The sequence below is a fragment of the Apis florea genome, unplaced genomic scaffold, assembly GCF_048593485.1.
Source record: "Apis florea isolate Af1SG1 unplaced genomic scaffold, ASM4859348v1 contig_2495_pilon, whole genome shotgun sequence".
Taxonomy (NCBI): domain Eukaryota; kingdom Metazoa; phylum Arthropoda; class Insecta; order Hymenoptera; family Apidae; genus Apis; species Apis florea.
In genome coordinates this window covers 1,153,011-1,169,983 of record NW_028256595.1, presented here as the reverse complement: position 1 = coordinate 1,169,983, position 16,973 = coordinate 1,153,011, and the positions used below count along the sequence as shown (strand labels likewise).

Genomic DNA, 16,973 nt, shown 5'->3' with positions numbered 1-16,973 from the left:
AGGAAAAATGTGGCCGTGGACTCGGTCGAGCGCGTGCCTCGAATGCGATCCCTCCACTCGCCTTATATACCTTTTCCACCGCCCCGATTTTCCAGCCGCGCCTACCTTTTTCACGACTATCGATCGACGAACATCGAATTCCCCTTCGAATCGAACGCTCGGTAAGATCACAAGATGGAATCGAATCGTTCGAATTATCGCGTGCAATCATCCATCCGAGCGAAAGAAAATCCTTTCCTTTTTATCAACGAATTCACGTTTCGATATTTCACAGTTTGAAAACTTCGATCGATCCTCTTAATCGCTTTAATTATCCACTTTCGATGCCTCGAGAGAAAAATTTCGAGTTTCAACGTCGAACTCTTTCTCCCGTTTCAAAAGCGAACAAATTAACGGTCGCTTTCGCTTTCGGCTCGAACTCGATTTTCGACTCTGCACGAAATTTCACTCTCTTCGCGCCTCATCCACAGATATATATATATATATTATATCTTATTTAACTCGAATCGTTCGACTGGGATGCATAGATATCGCTTATCTTATCGACGATATTCCATCGACAATCTTACGGACGCTATTGGATCACGAACGCCAGTTGGACGGATATTTTCGCGTGTGAACGGTATATAGTATATATATTGGCGTAACTGTACCGTGCGTACAAGCAATGCGCGTACTACCAATCCGTGTCGAAGCGTGCTCGAGTTCGCGACAGGATGTTGAACGCGCACCGCTATCGCCCCGATCTTCCCGTTTTCTTCCAGGCAAATGCCTCGATTTTTCTCCCGACTCTTTTAATTGGACGACGGCCGAGATCAGAGACCTTCCGCTCTTTCTCTCGGCATCTGGAGAAGGTAACGGATAACGGTGAATCGAGAGGAGGAAAACCGACTATTTCGATCGCCATCTACGTCGCGGTATTCACGGTTCCACGAGTTCCCTTCTTATCTATCCTCGAACGCGCTTCTCTCGTTCGTAAATACGCGTGTCTTCAACGAAACCGGCTAATTTTCACGATATCGTTTCTTCTCTCGTCCCGTCGACGAATCGAAGAGAATCGAAGTTCAAATTGGAAAAAGTGCGTGAGACATAAGAAGATAAAAGGCAATTTTTCTCTTGGAATATTTTTATTCGATGGAAGAGCAGAGACGACGATTAATGGAAATTCGGTGAAAACGGGGACTCTCCCCTCTCGATCGCGAGTTGTCGTCCTTGGTGGACGGATCGAGTGGCGGGATGTCGTGGCGTGGCGCGCGGAGTCATAAATAATTGATAGGAAACGGAAAGGAAGGCGCGCTTACTCACCATAATCGGAGCGCAATCTCGTCGACCAGATATGGGCGAGGAAGGTATAGCGAGGACAGCATCTGCAACGAGACAACCCATTCTTTTAGCCGTTAATTCACCGTTACGCTGACAATGAAACTCCCTATTCCCGCGTGCCAAAAAAAAAACCCGTTCGATCCATTACAATCGCCTCGAGTCACCCAGTTTCTTTTATTCCTTCGTCCTGCCTATCTTATATATATCTTATATATATATTAAGTGTATAAATAAGTTCTTTCCCCTTTTTTTCAAGATTTTATTACATCAATCTTTGCGCCAATTCTTTTCGCGTCTCGATGGTCGAATTTTCGTTGAGCGATTCTTTTAACTCACCATCGTTGAACTTTCTCGATGCATTTGAACGATCGTCCTCTTCCAAATTAAAATTTCCAAATTTAAATCTTTGATACGACTTTTTCCATATTCCGTAAGATACGATGTTCTCTCCCAATGACGTACAAACCATTTCGATAACTTCAACGGTCGATTTCCCAAATTGGAACGCAAAAAGTAAGTGGCGACGCGAACGATGCTTCTCGAACGCCATATTGCTCGAAATTGTCGCACAGGACTGGAAACTATTAGAGCGCTCGTTGCGACACTTCTTAAAAATAAAAGAACGTTGTTTCAGATGGCGCCACAAACGGGAAGTAATTCGAATTCGATGAAGTTATGATCGTAGAAAGAAAAAGAGAAGGAATTTATTTGCACACCTAATATACTAGTAAAACGAAGCTCAAACTTGGCCAACTTCCTTTTATCGTAGATAAATTTAACGATGTATTTCCGTACCGTGATCCGATAAATCGATCAGTGATCGTCAACGTTTCGACGAATATTGCTAAATCGTCGATATATTTATCTTTAAACGATGCTTTAACTATGAAAAATTCTTTTCCTCCAAGATCTCAACGATAAATCGATAACCAGTCTATCGTTTTTTATTCTCTAAATTTTGTAAATTAACGTAAACGCTTCTCTGCGCGAGAAAAAGAAGGAAGAAACTTTCGTGGCTGTATCCCAGTTCAACGTTGAGAACACTTACACAAATGGCAACACTTTCGTACGGAGGAAACGCTATCCTATATCTAGAGTGGAGATGGCGTTGAGATCGAGTAAATAATTAATTCTTTTGTAATCGATTTCTGTACTCGATTATTTAATGTTATCATTAATTTGATCAGTCATCGTCGAAATGAATCAGTAATTACGATTGTTAATCGCTAATTTTTAAATCATTCGATGATTATCGTTGCCTTATCCGTTTATCGTCACTTTATCGATATTCGTCACTTGAACGATATAAAGTTTATAAAATTTTTCATCCTATACTGCTTTTAATTACAATTCAGAAGAACTGAATGTTATTGTTGACGTTTTCTCTCTTAATTGTTTTTAGTTTACGGTTTAAAAGTTTTTATTTTACATACCATACACCACTGTCATCTCTCGAGAGATTATTTTCACGCTGTGATGATATACGCATCGAAAAAACGTGCAAATTATCAGATAAAATATTTGAAATAGTTGCAATTTTCCATGTCTAAAATCTAAAATATATTTCTAAAAAAATGTTGTTATTACAGCGAAAAAATTATATTTCATAATTAATAATTAATCCAAGTCGGATTTCGTCACATTCAGCCTATTAATTTGAAACTCGGGGAAAGAAGAAGTCACGAAATGAAGTCGTATATTTTATCACCTCGAGTTTTCGTTCCATATAAAAGAGATTTTCGTCACTCAACACCCTTTCCCTCTCTAGTTTACACCCTTCCTCATAAGTTCACCGGATCAGTGATGCACCTTTTCTCCTATTCCCTTTCGATTTCCGCCGCCAACTTTCGCTCCTTCCCTTATCCTTATTCCAACTCGACCGGCGTGAACCAGCTCTCGGGGATCCGGTTGCCGACCGTGGTGCGGATTCACTCTCGGCCACCGGTCTGCTCTCCTCGCTCGCGGTTGGCGAGCCGAGACTACACCGAACGATAGAACGTTAAGATAAAGAACAGCGGATAAGATAAAGCCGCGAGAAGATACGATTTCGATGGATGAGAACTAGCTTTTTTTCCACTATTTATACGCTCGACGAACTTTTCGCTCGGGCGAAGCAAATGATTTCGCGCATGCGCGTCTCACGGTTAACGTAAGATGATTTTATTTTATTACACGAATTAACTGACGAAAATTTATGTTGTAAAATTTCTATTATAAAAAAAATACATTCATATCACGGCCTAGATACGTTCCGTTGAAATAATATAAAGTATATCAAAATCAATTATTTTGATATACAAGTTCAATTGGATCTGTTCCAATTTTTTATAAACTAATATAGTTTTTAGTTCGTAAGGCATTTTTTTTTTGCGTATAACGAAACATTGTGGGCCGTAAATCGAAAAAGTGCCATAATTAAAGTAGGCCGTTATAGCGAGATATAGGCGTATTATATTTTAATAATTTATACGTATTTGCATCTTTAAAAGTGTCATTTTTCAATATTAATTTCTGTATTTTTGTGCGTGTATGATAATTTATAAAGCATTCTTGGTTTATCCGGACAAGTGTCACAATAATGAGTTGTTTCGCGTCTTCCATCTGAACAAACTTTTCAATCTTCTTTTTTTTTTTTTGTTTAAAATCACAGAGTTTCCCATTCAATCGAATTTCATCACAATTAATGATCGATGTTGAAAATCTTCTTTCAACTGATAACTACACTAAAATTTTTACAACTCGTAAACAAGTAAGTGATATTTTCGTAGATTCCGAGAAAAAAATACTCGACAAGACTAGATTTGGATTTTCAATTACTAGTTAACTTCTTATTCGTTAATAAACAATTTTTTGACAACCATCATCAAAAAAAAAAAAAATTAAATTAAGAAATCATCAACTTTTTAAAAAACCGTTACTTCGTTTCGTTCTTCTTCTTCGAATATTTATTAATTTTTACTTCTATTTTATTTCAATTTATATCATATCTTTTATTCTTCCGTATATTTCTACATTTATATTTTTATATATATTTAATTATATTTTTATGTTATATACATTTTTAATGAAATGATAAATTACAATAACGATAAGCTCGAAATTCGGGAAAAAATAATTTCGAACCACTGTGCGCCGCGCGCGACGACTAAGAGTTGAATGCAAAAGAATATATATATTGTATATATCACGTTCTATTCTTTTCTTCCATTTCGATCTTTTCGAGATACACGTACGAGCCCACTTTTGCGCTCAACGCCACTATTAATTATCAGAATTGGGAGAGAAAGGATAATTCGAAACCGTTTCGAAAACGAGGACCACGCGCTCGCTTTCGCTATCGGCGTGGCGTGACGAGGGCGGCCGGACCACCCCGACCGGGGACGCCTCTTTCCAGGAACGGATTCGTGGATCGTGCAGGAAATCGGTTGAGAAACCGTCTCGGATCGCTGCAAAACGCGATCCGAGGCTTAAGAGGATTAGAGAGCTCGGAGGGAAAAAAAGTTGGGAAATATCGATGATAATTTCGAATATTCGGCAAACTCACGCGAGAAGATCGTTTCCAAGCGCGTAGGCGGCCGTTTTCACGGAAATTGGAGAAAGAAACGTGCGCGCTAGATAAGCGTATAAGGATATTAAGGGAGGGGAGGGGCGTCGAGTTTTCGCGTCGCATTGCTGGATTGGATTACAGCGCGAGGAATGCGCGGTGAGAAGCGACGCCGAAAGAATTTTGTCGCGAACCGCGCTTTCGAGCCGCGAAATTAGACACCCAACGATGCGACCGCACGATCTATACGCCCTCTTCCCGTATCGAATGTACGTAGCGCCGCCACGTTGCCTCGCGGAGATCGTAAATCGAGGAAGCTGGCCGCCGATCCAGCTGGAATTGAACGAGTACGGAAAATTCGAGGAGAAATTCGAAGAAGCGAGTTTACGTTAGCTTCATTATCGCCGTGTTATTGTTACGGTTCGCGATATCGGCACGGTGAATAATAACGATTAGTAGCGGACTTCAATCGTGAAATAACGTGTCGACCGAAACGGCTATAATTCTCGACGACAGCCTTTTTATTTATATTTATTTATTCGGATCTATCAGAGAATTTTTCCAAGATTTTTCCCTCCGCGAGATCTCGTTCGAGCAAACGGTGTAAGTTTACAAGAGCGGATTGAAACGAGAAATTTTGTTCGCCCGTATATCGCTTTACCGCATCGTAAAACATCGCGATACTTTATGGATTTCGTTCCTTAAGATATCGTAAACAGACTTATTGTCGTTTCCCAACCCAAGGTGACCGTCACCTGCGTATCGCCGCGCTCTTTATTTATTTACCCCCGTTTAAACCGACCGCAACGCCATCTTCAACGCCACGAACGATTGCCCAACCTCCTCGAACGAGGCAGAGTCGAATTTTCTCGGCCGCGATAAAATAAAATAACGGCCACCTTGAACCTCTTCCCCCTCCTTAGCCCATTTCTAGGAGGAAGCGTAGGGAGGCGAGAGAGGATCGTCTTGGGAGGAATTGGAAGAAGGCTTTTCGGTTTCGGATCGATGCGAAGGGGAGGAGAAGGGACGGGTCGAGCTCGATCGAGCGCGTGCACTTGACATTTTGCAAGCTACGCCAATGTCGGTGTCAGCGGCACGTGTCAATCCGCCGCTCGAGCACCGAGCGGAACCGAGCCGAGGAGTCGAGCCACGGTCACGTTCCAGACGCGCGCTCCGATCCGGGGGACCGCTTAATTAATTTCTTTGTGCTCGTGGAATCCACCCATTTCGATCGTTCTCTCCTCCTATCGACGAACGCTTTCCTTAATAATTCAAAGATCCTTCGAACGATCAAACTCCGGTCGTGAAACCTTCGTCGGTTTTCCTCCCGAGGAAAATTCGGTGGAATTTTTTAATTCGTAACAATGGATAAAAAAATGGAATAACGCGGGATCGAGCCACGAATACTTTTGCGACACGAGTCTTTATTAGTCGCGTGTGAAAGGGAAATCGATCGTTTCTGCATCGATTCGAGCACCTGTCGACCGATTTTCGCCGCGTGACGTCCTTTTTTATTATTAAACGAAGAAACCACGGTCAAGGATATTCGAATCGAAAGTCGAACGTATCGCCTCGATCTGTTCTCGTTACGCGAGACCGAATTGGAGATAACGGCCGACTCGGTTCCACACCACGAATTATATTCCTCGAAAGAAATTTCTACCTGCGAACACGACGAATTGGCGGACAGCCAAACACGAAAAAGGCGCTCTTCCATCCGACGAATCGTTACAAGGATTATCCTCCGGACCAACCTATCGGTCCATCTCCGACCAATAATTCGAATAATAAAATCCCCGTGTTCACGCGCGTCGAATTAATTTGGATCGGAGATAAGGGGGGGCCGACAAAGTAGAGAAATTTCTACCTGCGAATCCCGCGACAAATTGGTCCGCAATATCTTCGAATTTCGTTCGGTTTAATGCCGTATTCGCACGTAGGTGAGGCGACCACCGGTTTATAAATAGGAATCCAAGTGTACGTTATTTCCCTTTAATCCGGAGAAACGGCGGGATATCTCGTGGGTCCGTGGCCGTCCGAGACCGGTTTCTAACCAACGCGGTACGACGACGACCGAACAGTCTCTTAATGCTCCTTTAATGAAGAGGTTCCCACGAATATCCTAATTACCTTGAAATTGCCGCGACGCGCACCGTTAAACACCGGAACCTATTACGTTTTCGAATAAGGCGGGAAACACCGTTTAATCGATTGTAAAATTAAACGCGAGAAAAAAAAAAAAATACCCTTCGCGTCGCCCACCACGATCCTCCTCTCTTCCCCTCTCCTCTCGTTTCCACCGCGCGCGTTTACAACCGCGTAACTCGAAACCAGGCTTTCGTTTGCAGGAAAGGAGGGAGGGAGGGGGAAGGGCGGCATCGTACGCGTGCCCCGTGTTATTCGAATAATTTGCCAATATATAAATCGGAGGGGCCGTGACTCGCTTCGAAAATCGCTCTGTCCATCCATCGATTTACGAAAGGAAGGTGATTACAAAATGATCATCATTATCGTTACGATCATACAATAGGTTTCAGATAGATTCCCTGAAGAAGAGAGGATAAAGGAAAGATGGACGGATCGATCGACGCTCGAATGGGGCTACGCGACATTCTCTAATGCATGCAAACGCGGACGAAGGATTAATTTCGTAGCCGGGAAACGTTTGAAACGAGAGGCTTTCCGCGAAGCGGACTCGATAATCCAAGGCTAAAAATATACCTGCTCGACCGGCGATGTCCTCCCTCTCCGATCCGCGCAGGTTCTTCCTGTTTACGCAACGCGAGGATCGACGCTCGAGAAGTGAACGAAATTATTATTCGCGACTCGACAGTGCCTCCGAGAGAGAAGGAAACGATGGATTGAAAATGATCGAAAGATCGGGTCCTAGACGAGTGGACCGAACTACGAAGAGGAGAAGGGGAAGGAGACTCTCAACACTTTCACCGAATAATAAAACCTGTAACTGTCGCTTCTCGTAATTCCAATTAATTCCAATCGCGTGCAACCAAGGCGCAGATTTCTCTCTTCGTGGGGAACGAAGATCGCGCTACATACGATATCCGCGTTAATTAAATAATATTACGCGTATCTCTTAACCACGAGAAAAGTGGAAACTCGTGGAAATAAATACTCGGCTCGGATGCAATGATCGAACGCGGAAGATCCGGAAAGGTGGGGAAAGTGTGTACGCGTATCCGTCTCGAGACGATTATGGGAATTCCGTCCCCCAATTTCCCGAGCGAAACAATGATCCCGTGGAAGAAAGGGGAGGAGAGGCGTTACGTAAGAAACGGATCGTAACGAGAAAACGTTTCTTCCTGCTTCTCGATCGCACGCCGTCCTATGTCAACATCGGTTATGCTAGTGTCGTTTCGAATCCACATCTCTCTCTGATTGCACTCCGGATAACCATGACGTATCGAGAAATCCCAAGTTGTTCGTTTCGATATCAAGAAATATACACGTTTTACTCGTTCGAAATGGAAATGAATATCGGAGATATCGTCGTATTAAGTATCCGCTTTAAACATATATAATAGATATTCCTATATTTCTAGATTCCAAGTTATTACTCTCATTGCGAAATCGAAAGAGATTTTGAAAGGACGACGACTCGAAAGATTCCACGCAGACTTTTATAATAACAGGATCGTCGCAACCAGTTTCGTACTCGAACGATAACAGAGAAACTTACCATTTATTCTACGACATCGAAGCTTTGTGAGTCGTCGCAACGTCGAAGGTTATTCCGTATTACGTGTTTGCACGGTATCGCGTGCGATCGTCCAGTCACGAGCGCGTCTTACGGGTTTTCGACGAGGCTGCGTTATTTAACGCTTCGCGACTCGTGGCTCGTAAGTAAAGATCGGAGCCAAGATCGCTCCTGCCCAACCTAATGAATCTGTCCGCGTTCGCTCGATCGATAATTTCGCTGGAACTTGATTTTCCTTCCGAGACTTGGAAAGTTCCTCGTTCCTCGTTCAAATTACGCGTACGATTTGTGATTAACTATTTTATCGAATCCTGAAAACAGACGTCTGGCACGGAAGTTGACGTTGCTCGTGGATATTCAAACTATCTATTTTGTTGACTAGATATATATTCGCGCTTCACACAGTTTTTTTGAACAGAAGAAAATTTTATCTTTCGTGTTCGTGACGAAGCACGTTCTGCGTAGTAAGTATTGTTTACAGTTGGAAAGAAGTCTCGCGGGACGGCACAGGAGCAAGACGTGTCCTTCACTAGGTGTCCGCCTATCCCCACTTTAGACGCTTTGTTGACAATCCACACACACACCGCATGCTAGTAGTAGAAGAGCGAATATAATTCGAATATTCAAAATAATCATCTTTCGAAATATTTTCGAAACTATTAATTATTTTCATACGAATACGAAATTACATTTATGAATTAAACACTTGTTACAGAGAAGAAATTTTTTTTTATATTTTTCTCGATTCTATGCCTAATTTATCGAGATTTTAAGAGGCCCCTCTCTGTATCCAACGCGTTAATTTCATGTTGTCTACTCTTCTCGCGCGTGTCGAAAATATCGAAACAGAGAGAGAGAGAGAGAGAGAGAGAGAGAGAGAGATCGATAGACCGAGGACAGTCCCATGTACGGTTTATCGGTTGACCAAGTACGGTCGCGCGACCAACAATCTTTCTCAATCGCGGCTTAACCCTTGCCGGCCCGGATTCCGGTCGCCGGTCGCTCGCCTCAAATCGATTCTCGCTCGCGCTCGCTCGCTCGGGGACCGGCTTTTGCCTCTAATTTTTTCCCCCTCCCTCCCAGGCCAGATCCAATATTTAACGAACCGTAAGATATCGAGAGCGGCGATTCGTAATCTTAACTGGAGCGGAAGCGAAATCTGAATGGACGGCAGAGGTGGAGGGATCGATAACAAGGGTCACGATTACAATCGTGCAATTACACGAAACCGAGAATCCTCCTTCTCCTCATCTCTCGAAGAGACGAAAAATAGAATTATTCCTTGATTCGATACGTCCACGATTCTTATTTCGCGCGCGGAATCGATCGATCGAAGCGTCGAACCTATCGAATCTTCCCACAAAGAGTTAGAAGAGAACCCCGACAATCGCATCCAATTCCTCCGTTCAAATATTTTTCAACCGGATGGATTTCAAAGGTGGATGGATTCGACGTTTCCTTCTCATTGTTCGCGATCCTCTTCCAACGGATTATTATTACGTTTCTCACGCCGTCTCCTCGTTCGATCGATTCTTCGTCGTTTCGAAATCGGCGAAAAATGTAAGAAAAGAAGAGGAAAGATGAGGGAAAAAATCGGCGTGGCAAAACGCGCGTTACATCGAGCCTCGTACTTTTACATAATAGAGGCGAGAGTCGAGAGTTTAGCCTTCGTGAGAGAGGAGGTGGATAGGCGCTGGCGCGAATGGTAGGTGGGTGAGTGGGTGAGTAGGTAGGTGCGCGTATCTGGAATAGTCGATTTCTATTCTCCGTCACTGCCAACTCCGTTTCCCCCCATTCCATCGACTTGGAAGCGAATCGCCTTCTTAAAGCGGAGTTTCGGTGTTGAACATTTTTCCATCCAGCTCCGTCGATCTGGTTTTCAAGAGGGTCGGAGTGAAACTCTTGCGAATTGTTTCTCGTTGATCGTATCGCTTTCACCTTAGCGAATTCGTTAATAAATATTCGAAAAATAAGAGTTCGAGAGTTTTCTTTTTTTTTCGCAAGGAGTAATTTCCATTCGAAATATTTCACTTTGAATAACGAAAAAAATCGTAAGGGAAAGTGATCAAACTAAAGTAGAATACTCTTTGACGCCTGGAATAAACTCGCACTTTGGATGCATTTGTGAACGATCAATGAAAAAATCGTAAGAGAAAATGATGGAACGCGTGACTTCAAAAATTAAATAAACTCTAAATAATCGTAAGATGATGAAACGCGTGACTAAAAAAACTCTCCTGAATAAACTCGCACTCTGGATGTATTTGTGAACGATCAATGAAAAAGTCGCGAGGGAAAATGGTGGAACGCGTGACTATCCGAGAGTTAATTCTCTCGCTCTCGACGCAACGCGCTGTTACGCGAGAGGGATATGTGTGTATCATCCTCTCCTCTCTTTCTACTCTCGGACAAGATGGTAGGAGAAAACGATGATGAAATAACGCGACGTAACTTTCTACGCGTCTTCTAAATCGCCGCGCGTCTCGTGTTTTTTTCACGCGGTAAACCGATCGCGGTGAACGCCGGGTTTCAAGTACGAATCTTTGCCGGCAACCCAACGGCAAGATCAGGTGCGCGCAAGATCAACGCGCAACATCACGCGCAACACACGGTGACGTAAGCGGCCGTCCAAGTCGACGCGCTGTTGCCTTAATTGCGTAAGGTGAAATTTCGCCTCGGGCCACATCTCCCCGCGTTTCGCTCTCGATTCCTCCTCACCTTCTCCGTTTTATCGCCTTCGATCGAACCACGCGCACACGGATACGCGTCGATATCCCTCCTCCTCCTCCACCATGCGCGAAAGAAAAGGAAATGAGGAAGGAAATAATACGCGACCCCCATCCCCGATATCAAAGATCGCTCTTTTGTTTTCTCTTTCTTCCCACCGATAATTGGGAAGTTCCTTCGAGAATCGATCGATCGATACCACGGTAGGTATGGACGATGTGTGTGTGTGTGTGTGTGTGTGCGCGCGGGCGCGCACATACACACACACACAACCTTGGAATTCGTCGAATTGCAGCGATACCGTTTCGCGCAATTCCTGCCTACGTTTCTTTCGACACCGATGACTCCCTAGGGATCAATGGCGTACGCTCGACCAGCCGGCCTCTCGCTCCGGCGAAACTAGAAACGGTCGTTTCTCCATCCGTTCTCGCTCCCGTTTACAGTGATATTACATTAGCGTGATTTTCCATCGCGTGGAAGGAATAGGTAAGAAAGCGAGTCGGGGATATTGGACGAAACAGGGCAAGCGCGAACGTACGTATTTACGAAAGGTATTTTCGTGAAATATTCATCGCGTCTTTCGTTCCTCATTGTCGAATCTAGATAGATGATAAATATTAATAAAAAGATTATTATAAAGTCAATGGTTATTCGAGACACGTCTTCGATATCTATTGGCATTCTTTCTCCTCGACCGGAGTCGATCGAGGCAGTGATGGGGAAAAATTTAATAGTCGAAGTTACGAATAAAGTAACTTCGATAATTTATTACTCGAAACATAACGATAATTGGAAATAATTGTAATGCCAAACGACCAAGGTTTATAGCCACGAATAAAATGTTATTCAAGCATTTTATCAAGCAGTTTACTTAAAGTAAATTTTTTTTATCCGAGATTTTTTCACTACTTTTTATTTTTTTAACGGATTAAATGCCCAACTCTTCCCAAGAGGGGAGAGCTAACGCTCGCTCGCAACAGAGTCGCGCCGTTCCAACACCGATTCTTTCGCTCGACGCCATTTTTATGCGATGTTGCCCATCACGCACTTTTCCACCATCCTTCTTTTCTACGCTTTTTTCTCTTTTTTTTTCCTCCATCCGCTATCGCGCCAGTTTATTTTCGCCACGGCAAGATCTTCTCTTATCGAGTTACGCTTCCTCGTGCATAACTTTGAAGTCACATCCGTCGTTGATAACGCTCCGTCCAACGATGGACGCTGCAAACTAATTAGCGGCGATCGGTGGAAATGTACGCGTGTCAACGATAGAAACAACGTTTTATCGACCGACATTTTTCCTCTTTCTCTCTCGTTTCCCGCTTCGATGAAGGGCGAAGGACACGCAATCAAGCAGGGATCGATCGCACGGAAATAAGCGAGGCTGCATTAGGCTAATCATTAAAGCCTATCCATCTACGATCCATATAGAATGGAAGGATCGTAGCAATCGTACACTATCCATCACTCGCTTCGCTTTTCACGAATTGGAATCGAACCGAGACGAGTTCTCCCCGTTTATCTCTCGAACGAATCGAAATCGAAAAAAAATTGTATAATTAGGATGGTTTCTTTTGCGTCTTTTTCTGTCTATTGATAGAATAATGATGAGATTAGGTAAAGAGGATGGAGGCGATGAAAGTCACTTGGGCAACGATTCTTTCCACGATAAAAGAAAGAGTAGTTCAGGAAAAACAAAAATTAAATTAAAAAATATTAAATGCAAATAATTCTTTCCCCTTTTTTTTCCAAACTCAAGAATTTTTATTACACGAATCAAGATTACCCGATTGTTTAAATCCGATAAATATTGTCTCGTGACTCTCGATTTTTCCGCCAATTCTTCTCGTTTCTCGAGCAATTTTTTTCTCGAACTTTCTCGGTGCACCTGAACGATCGTCTTAAATTTTTGATACGACTTTTTCCACGTTCTGTAAGATACAAGTTTCTCCCAGTGACGCGCAAATCATTTCGGTAGCTTCAACGACCGATTCCCCAAGCAGGAACGCAAAAAAGTAAACGCGACGCGAACGACGTTTCTCGAACGCCATATCGGTCGAAATCGTTGCACGGGACTGAAAACTCTTAGAGCGCTCGTCGCGACACTTCTTAAAAACAAAAGAACGCTGTTTCAGATGGCGCTACGAACGGTAAAGTGATTCGAATTCGGTTATAATCGGTTTACTTATTTGCACACTTGATAAATTAAATTGAAAAATAGAATATGTTTTTTAATAACGCAATTTTTATTGAAACGCTACTTCTCGTGGAAAGGATCAAGGTATAACATTTTACGTCTTTCTAATTTTGCAATTCATTTACTTTAGAAAAATATCATTTTTTCCATTGGCCGGGGATAAAAATATTCGTTTTAAAAAAACTGTTTGTTGCCGTTCCACGCACGCCCGTGAACAGAAATAGATTATTGGATACAACGAGCTTTATCGTTCCATCCGTGTTTCGAGAGCGAATAATATTGATACAGGGTTACAGAAAAAAATAGCCCAAGGGCAATATTGAGGAGTGAAACTAACGGAGAAAAACGAAATCGCGGCGAAATATTTCCTTCCAAGAACGGAACATTTTTTTTCGCCGATTCGGTCTCGAAAGTGTATCGAAAGTGATATTGAAATCGAAATTCTCTTTGGATCGACCTTTCGAGTCACGCGTGCCACGAAACGCTCGTTCATCGACGGCGTAATCAGGTCTCTGGCCTTCTTCGTTCATTCATTCGAACGAACGAATGACGTAACGAATATCCTTTCATCGGGAACACTCGCGTGTGAATCGCCTCAACGAACGGCGAGGTTGGTCGAAAAGATTCAGGAGTTTTGATCGACATCAGAATCAGCATTTAAACGAGTGGACGCCTTTTATGGAGAGGAGGAGGAGGAGGAGGAGGGCCCCGCGTTCCAAGTGGGACGAAGATTTATTCGAGGCGGAATTAATAAACGCGGGTCACGCGTTTAGTCATCGATTCCCTTTCGACTCGAGGGCGTTCGAGCTCGAGGACAAAAGCGTGCAAGAATCGAGCAATTTCCGGATAACACACGATCGCGCACGGAATCGGACGACATTGGGCGACGAAACTTAGTGTCGCAAGCGCACGAGTAGGTGGCGTGCGCTTACTCGAGAACGACACTCGATTTATCGGAGGCGGTGGCAGCTTTCGAGCTAAAAAAAATCGTTGAATCGTTCCTCGATCGTTGCGCAATCGACGAACAAAACTCGGTTTTTCTTTTTTTTTAAATTCACAGATTTGCCAAGGGGAAAATTTGCGTGATAAAAGGATCGCTTCTTCTCTCTTCCCCTGTTTCCACCCACCGCGTGCAAGGAGAAACGACGTAGAAACGAGAAGAGAGGCCGGCTCGGTAGGCAGATATAGAAGGAATGCAAGGCCGTATCTTCTCCTCTTTACGATTTCGCCGAGATTTCCCTTTCGCGAAAACGAGGCGAGTGTCGCCTCGATCGGCCGGCCTTAAATAATAATCACGGCGCAACGACAATCGGCGGAACAGGGGCGATAAAGATAATACGATAATGGCCAGGTAAGGCGAGAAAACCGAGCCGTCCGACAGGGAATAAAACCTCCACCAAGCAACTTTTTACGAGCCGAGAATCGTATCGAGAGGCTTCGTTTTACCATCTCTTATTCGTTTCTTCGTCTCATGAGAGAGAGAGAGAGAGAGGGTATGTCTTCTTCGATCATTCGCGGAATAATTTATTGACGAAGTGAATTTCGACGCTGCTGTCAAACAACCTTTCTTTCGTGTTTTGATTAATCTTTTATTATTAAATTTTAAAATTTTTATTATTTAATTTTTATTTATTAGAAACCAATCTGACTCGATTTGAGCTCAAATCATGTATGATTTTAAGAATCGAACAGACTTGAAAACTTAAACTCCTGCATTTAATTTTTATCTTAATTCAATCATCTTTATCAATAACATCTATCAAAAGATATTATCCCTAAGATAATTTATTCTTATATTTATAAATTATAAATCAATTAAAAATCTTTCAATCAAAATTAACTATAGATTAAAGTTCATTAAATTTATTAATCATTTATTTATTATTATTTATTATATTTAATTTAAATTAAATGAATTAATTAAATAAAATTCTATAGGGTCTTATCGTTCCGTTTAATTTAACTTTAGAATTTTAACTAAAAATTTTTTAAATTCATTAAATAATATAGAGACGCTTTCAGTCGTCCAGTGATTCGAACGATTGTGTATCGAGTGGATGAAATTCATTTTCAATTTGTAAAAAAAATAATTGTTTCCATGTGACACAACCATACGTGTTAAAATCTTAAATCCCCTTTTTTTTTTAAAAAAATATATAAAACCGATAGTATTAATTTATTAAGAAACATTTGAATTTCAATTTTCGTTTGCACTCGTATATCGCCGTATCTTACATTTTATTATTATACTTACATTAATAAATACACGTATAATATAATTACATTCTAAGGACTTTTGATTGGCAACCATCGCCAAAAATGTGCTCGAGAAAAGCCGCGTTTAAGCTTCACAATTCGAGTTGCTTCGACAGGTGTTTATTGGAGAAAAAAAAAAAAAAAAAAAAATCGACGATGAAAAAAAAATATAGATGCTTCCGGAGATACTCGATAACTCCGATCGCTTGTCACATCGTATAATACGCGACATCTTGCGCAGAGACTGTAGAAGCGAAAGGGTTAAATATAAATACGAGCGCAAAGGGTTAACACGCGAGGGAGACGAATAAATCAGAGGTGGCTTTATCGACGACAGACGGCCTCCAGTTTGCCCGAACAAGGGGCGGAGGGAAGTGCGTTGATCGAAGGGTGTTACGGGAAAAGGAGAGATCGAATGGGATACAACGAGTATTTTCACTCGAAACGCGCGTCGAGGGACTTTTCCCGGTTCAACTGCAACTTCTCTGCCCATCTCCTCGAACGCGAAAGGTCGAGTGCAAATTTTTAACGAGACGAGGGTAATTTTGGACGTGTGGACGCGTGTGTTTACACAGCGATGGAGAGGGTGGGGGGTTGGAGGATCGGCGAAAAAAAGCCAGAGAGCGGAATAAATGATGGGGATGGAAATGGGAAGCGGAGGCGGTGAACGGTGAACACACTTTTTATTTATTCATACGTAGGGATACGTAGGTAGGGCTCGGTCGATACTGCAGTTACAATTTTCTACGAGGAAGCGAGGATAAGAAGAAGCTCGCTCGAGAACACACGTCGATATAAATTTGTTTACAAAAAAAAAAGAAGAGGAAAAGAACTCGTTTTATCTATCTTCCCTCGAGTTAATCACCTCGAGTGGCGATCCACTTTCCGATCGATTACGCGCAAGCGCGCATTCTAAACGGTGTAATCGAAGGAACGATCAATGCCTCGATATCGCAGCCAATCGTACGCGATATTATTACCCTCGCTCCGAGGAGGAAAACCAGAAATTCCTCCAACCGAGAACGATATACGCACATACATATACGCGAACAATAATAATTTTTTCCCTCTCTTCCCTGGTTAATTCGACCTGAACCTTTATTCACGACCTCAATTCCTTTTGGTTTTTGATTTTTGTTATGATGTAACGTAGATCTACTTCACGTTCACAATTTTTCCTATCTCGCTATACGATTTCCCATTCTTATGCAACC

General features: G+C 42.5%; 1 protein-coding gene across 10 annotated transcripts in view; it reads right to left on the bottom strand.

Moving 5' to 3' along the window:
* Positions 1–16,973, bottom strand: part of Prosap (SH3 and multiple ankyrin repeat domains prosap) — a 99,691-nt gene that overhangs the window by 58,732 nt on the left and 23,986 nt on the right. For 7 of the 10 annotated variants that reach the window (XM_086906607.1, XM_086906613.1, XM_086906612.1 and 4 more), the window contains exon 2: positions 1,306–1,367. The exons of 1 other annotated variant lie outside the window; for it this stretch is intronic. The gene's annotated coding sequence lies outside the window, so the exon portion shown is untranslated. Of the gene's footprint in view, positions 1–1,305; positions 1,368–1,659; positions 1,901–8,564; positions 8,583–16,973 lie in introns of those variants that run through there. 2 more of the 10 variants (XM_086906609.1, XM_086906608.1) reach the window with 2 other exon arrangements.